The sequence below is a fragment of the Pollicipes pollicipes genome, unplaced genomic scaffold (genome assembly GCF_011947565.3).
Source record: "Pollicipes pollicipes isolate AB1234 unplaced genomic scaffold, Ppol_2.1 Scaffold_1600;HRSCAF=1878_pilon_pilon_pilon, whole genome shotgun sequence".
NCBI lineage: Eukaryota > Metazoa > Arthropoda > Thecostraca > Pollicipedomorpha > Pollicipedidae > Pollicipes > Pollicipes pollicipes.
In genome coordinates this window covers 15,659,802-15,665,099 of record NW_023595962.1, presented here as the reverse complement: position 1 = coordinate 15,665,099, position 5,298 = coordinate 15,659,802, and positions in this window count along the sequence as shown.

The window sequence follows — 5,298 nt, the reverse complement described above, 5'->3', positions numbered from 1 at the left end:
CGAGGGTACTATTCACAGAATCTGCATGTATTATCGTGGTGTGACTGTGCGGGGTGTGCGCCTCGGCTACCAGTTAGTCATGTTTTTTGGGGGGGAGGGGGGCGCCTGTGAGCTCGTGGGAGCCGGCGCGCTGGCGACGGAGTCATGGGACGGCGGCTGCGGTTCCAACGATGTGCTTTTAGGGCCGAAGACGCGCACCCGGCGGCGGCGGCGGCGGCCTGTCGCGGAGGCAGCCTCGCTGTCTTCCGAGCTCTACATCTGACTGGGTGCCGGGAGGCGTCACGTGACCGCGGGTCTCCCGATTCGCCGGGGGTCAAGGGTCGGCCGCTGAGGCGGCGGCAGGGACCCGACGCTCGCAGGCGCCAGTCGGTTTTTGGACGAGTCCAGGCGAATACACGCTACGTGCTCTTACAATTATATATCATAGCTATGTGAACATGTACTACATACACAACGTTTGCACTGCAGAAGACGCTTTTCACTTGGTTGTGTGGGTATAATCCAGCTGCCATCCGTATGCTTCTTATATGAGACCCTGCAATGTCAGCTGCTGCGAGCTCCTTGACGGAAATCTATGTCCCCAGTTTTATGTAGCTAGGAAAGCCAAATTAGCTTGCTACCTACTTGTGCAGCATCACACATTTTTCAGAATTTAAGATGATGACCGCCACCACCTTGAATAATGGTCCGTTTGCGACGCTTTATCCGACAACTTGGTGACTCGTAGGATATAGGAGCAGGAACGTTTCAACAAGTGTGGGGGGCAAGGTCAGGACGTACTTCAAGAACTTTTCTGGAAAACAAGTCCGCCGACAGGGGGGAGGGGGGAGAGGAGGGGAGAAGAGATGGAGGTTATCGCTCTTTATTCAAATGTAATGACTGCTATTCTAGATATGCACCTAGAGCTGTTTCTCACTGGTGAACACTCTTGCCTATCCGGCTCATCTATGCCATTCGGGGAATAAGGCTATCCAGCTTCCAAGATTATTCGTCCATTTCAACGTTGTCTTTCCTGGGAGCCGAAATTTCACGAGCGGATAGGCATTTTGGGTCATTGAGGAGACATCTGTCTCCACACGGTAGATGCCAAAAATGGTCTGAGCACAGGCTGGTGAGAATTTTGAAAGTGAATGGATTGCTCGCAGTACAACATATTTTGTATGTGCCTTCATTTCGCTGGCTGCTTTTCAAGAGATAAGACTTGTCCCGGCATTTTAGGCGGAAACAAATTTGAAAGCTCGAAGCTGCCAAAAACCATGCGACAAAAACCATAAAACTGGAGATTCACCTTAGAAATCCAAGCCACAGAATGAAGCCCATTCTGTCATGTATTCCTTGTCTGAGCCCTGCTCCCGTCCACCGTCGGTTATCACTGTCCTGACTCGCTTGTCTTCGAATGACTGACCACGAACTGATGGTATGGCTGCTTTATTGCACATTTCTGGATCAGCATTGCTGCTAATTGGGATGTAAAGCATGTGTTGGACACCTGCAACAGTGCCTTTTCCGAATTAATCTTCCCTAACACCACACCACTCCAGAAAAATGCCGCCGGGAAGCTGCCTACTTTAGGTATGAATTTACCCAACGGACATCTAATTGCCCGTCATTCAACGTAGATGACTTGATCTGCTTTTGTGAGTAGGCAGGGGGGAGCCAGACCCTTGCTAAAAGGAACACGGGGTTGAAAAAGACCCCTTTATGGTGATCCCCCTCAAAAATATATCCCCGGATATAACTTACTTGTTAACGAGGGATATGGTTTTCTTCGTTTCATTGTTATTTTTACGTTGTAGGCAGAACAGAAACAGAAGCTACCGTGAAATCGATTGTTCACAGTTTAAACACGTGCCCGGGTGACCGGCTGCATACCCTCCGCTCGGGTGGGGGGGGGGGGTCAGTTTGACCCCCTGAGATCTCCGGAACTAAGAGGGCTGGAGACAACAAATTCACAGGATGTGTTGACCTGTACGTAAGCTCACTGATGTTAAAGTTGTAGGTTCATATGTCATGACTTTCGGGTCAAATACGGTCAAACAAGGTAAAATTTGAGGTTGGTCTCTAAAGTGCCCCTAGAACCCAGACAACTTTTTCTAAACAAAAATTAACATATTCATTTAAGGTCAGTGACCTTGTTTAACCTTTTGAAGGTCATGGTGACCATAATCACACAAGACTGCTCTGAGTTTTGCATTTGAATAAGCGAGAAAGATTACGCTAGCCAGTATGTTTCTAAAAACAAAATGTTGATCTAGGGCATTTTAGGTCAATGACCTATTCTGTCCTCTAAGAAGTTCATGGAAGATTATAATACAATTTCTGCCTATCGAAATAAGATAAATTAGAAATGAGCACCAGAAACTATCTCATACAGCAAACCCTAGAGTAATGAGACATGTTGGTTTTGACCTTGTTTTGACCGTCATACCTAACCTCAGGCCAACGTTATCAGCTCATTCAATATTTGTGTTGCCTCAAAAAGCGTCTCAGAGATGTATGATTGCGTCTGACACTCCATTGTTGCATGAGATTGAAAGACTCCTTAAAAGTTGACTTCGCTGAAACCATGGCCTGACTTTGTCCTGCCATAGGTCCGCGACCTTACAAAGTACATCTAAATTTATTATGCCAAACGATCCGCTTTTCAATTATAGCTAAACAAAACATGGCGTGGCTGCGCCGCGCCATTCGGAAACCATTCTGGAAAAACCTTCGGGGGCGGCGAGTCAATTTGACCCCCGCCCGAGCGCGTGTTAGGGTCAATAAACCGCAGAAATCAGGCATTTAACGACCACATGTAAAAAACCACCGGTGTCCTTATTTGCCATGGCTTATAGGCCTCCTTCTAAACCGATAGAATCTCGAAGCCTCTTCATAATGTTTTATATGCGTTCCGCAAACATTGAGGACATCGCGAAGGTAGGCTGTAGATTGACATTTTTGATCGAAGTTTGAGGGTGAAAATTTTGATTGTAGATCGAGTGGTCAACAATGTGTATTAACATCGCCAAGCCATGTTTGTCCGGAAAGTTTAACATTCAGTCAGAATCTGTTAGTGATGCAGTCTATTTAACGTGTTTTTTTATATGCGCGCTCGCAAATCTTAGCAACAAAAACCTCGGCACCGGGCGTTGCAGTCTCCATGGTGCGCGGAGCGCTAGCTCAGTAATTAACTTTTTGTCATGGTCCACCAGTGGACGAAGATGATGACGGTTCTGAATTAATTACCTTTAAACACTTGAATCGATTAGCAATACAGGCTATGTGACATAATTTTGACCGTGCGTACTCGCAAATCACCCCTGCGCCAAAGAAAACATCGCCCAAGTTGCCGGGAGATTTGTGACCGCTAAGCCTCACACCGGGCTTTAGCAAGGTTTTGGAAAAAAGTATTGTTCCGCAAATTCTGGCGGATATAAAACCAAGCATAGATAAACGCCAATACGGAAATATGAAAGGTGCTTCAACGTCACACTATTTAGTTAGGTTGTTGCATGATTTTCTGACGGAGTTAGATGAAGCACACAAATTATTTTCTATGGTTATGTATGATTTTAAGGAGGGATTTGACCTCATTGATCACACAACAGTTATCCAAAACATGCTTTCAATGGGACTTCGCTCCGTGTATGCAAAGTGGCTTTGCTCATTCTTGCAGGACCGACAACAGCGGGTCAAGATGCCAAATGGAACCATGAGTCTTTGGAGAACCATAGCATGCGGCACTCCACAAGGCACCTTAGTTGGCCCGGTTGCTTTCCTGGCTATGGTTAACGGTGCGGCTGCTAATATTGACAACTGACTTAAGTATGTAGGCGACCTTATCATACACCAGGCGTGTCGAATTGATCAAGTAGATCGGCTCTGCCAGTTGCAAGAGCACACTGACAAGATAAGTGATCGGGCAACGGCAAAGAAGACGATACTGAGCACTGACAAGCGTCAAGTCATGCATTTTTCACAGCCAAAAAAAAACCGTTAACACTACCGGACATCATGATTCAAAGAAAAAGTCTGCCAACTATCATAAAAACTAAGCTTTTAGGTGTAACAATATCGAATGACATGTCATGGCAAGCACATGTGGATGATATTGTAACCAAAGTATCGAAAGCTCTATATGTGCTCTACATAATGAAGAAGTACCATCCACCACAGGAACAGCTTGTTCGTGTGAATGTTACTCACATCCGGCCATTGCTGGAATATTGTGCACCGGTTTTTCATGCGAGACTCACTGCCAAGCAGGCGCAACATCTTGAGAAAGTGCAGACGAAAGCCTTGAAAATAATCTTCGGCCATTCGGAAAAGTACTCACACACTTGCAACGCTTGGGCATAGAAACCCTCGCTGACAGAAGAGAAAAGCTATGCCTAAGGCTAAGAAAACAATGCAAGCGTCTCCCATGCACGGAGATCTGCTTCCGAAGCAGCGAGTGGCGATCTCCGACAGAAATGCCAGGAGCGCAAGCACGCTCCAAACCTTTTGCTGTGGTATTCGACTGCGCAAATCAAGTATTCCCCATGTAACCAGTCTTATAAACACAGATATATTATCAACTAAGTAGTATACTACTTAATATGTGTACTGTGCACATGTGCTACACGAGTTGATACTCGAAGCCATGTTTTTCTCAACAAACCGTCTCTCTCTCTCTCTCTCTCTCTCATCTCTCTCTCTCTCTCTCTCTCTCTCTCTCTCTCTCTCATCTCTCTCTCTCTCTCTCTCTCGCATCTCTCTCTCTCTCTCTCTCTCTCTCTCTCTCTCCTCTCTCTCTCTCTCTCTCTCTCTCGCTCCTCTCTCTCTCTCTCTCTCTCTGTCTCTCTCTCTCTCTCTCTCTCTCTCTCTCTCTCTCTCTCTCTCTCTCTCTCTCTCTCTACTCTCTCTCTCACAGCTAATACTGAACCGTGGCCAACGGTGGACGGAAATGATGACGCTTCTGAAAGAAGTACTTTTGAACGCTTCAGGACATCCAGTCTCACATCTGCAAGGCAGTCTGGGCGCATATTTCACGTGTGCGATTTTTAGACTGATGATAAGAACAGATGGCCATTAAAGCACCGCAAAGTGGTGCTGGAATCCAGTGGTGGAACTGGAATAGTAAAGGGTAGAGTCTTATTTTTCGCGTTTTCTGTAGCTATTAATCCGTCCAGAAGACAGATTAACACGGCGCCCGCGTCTGGTAGCACTTAAAGTGGCCGATCCGTCCAGTTTTACGGAAGCTGCAACCCAGACCATCGCTGTCCTTGTTCTCGATGTAGCAGGAGGGCATGTTCAAGCCTTTGATGCACTTTTCAC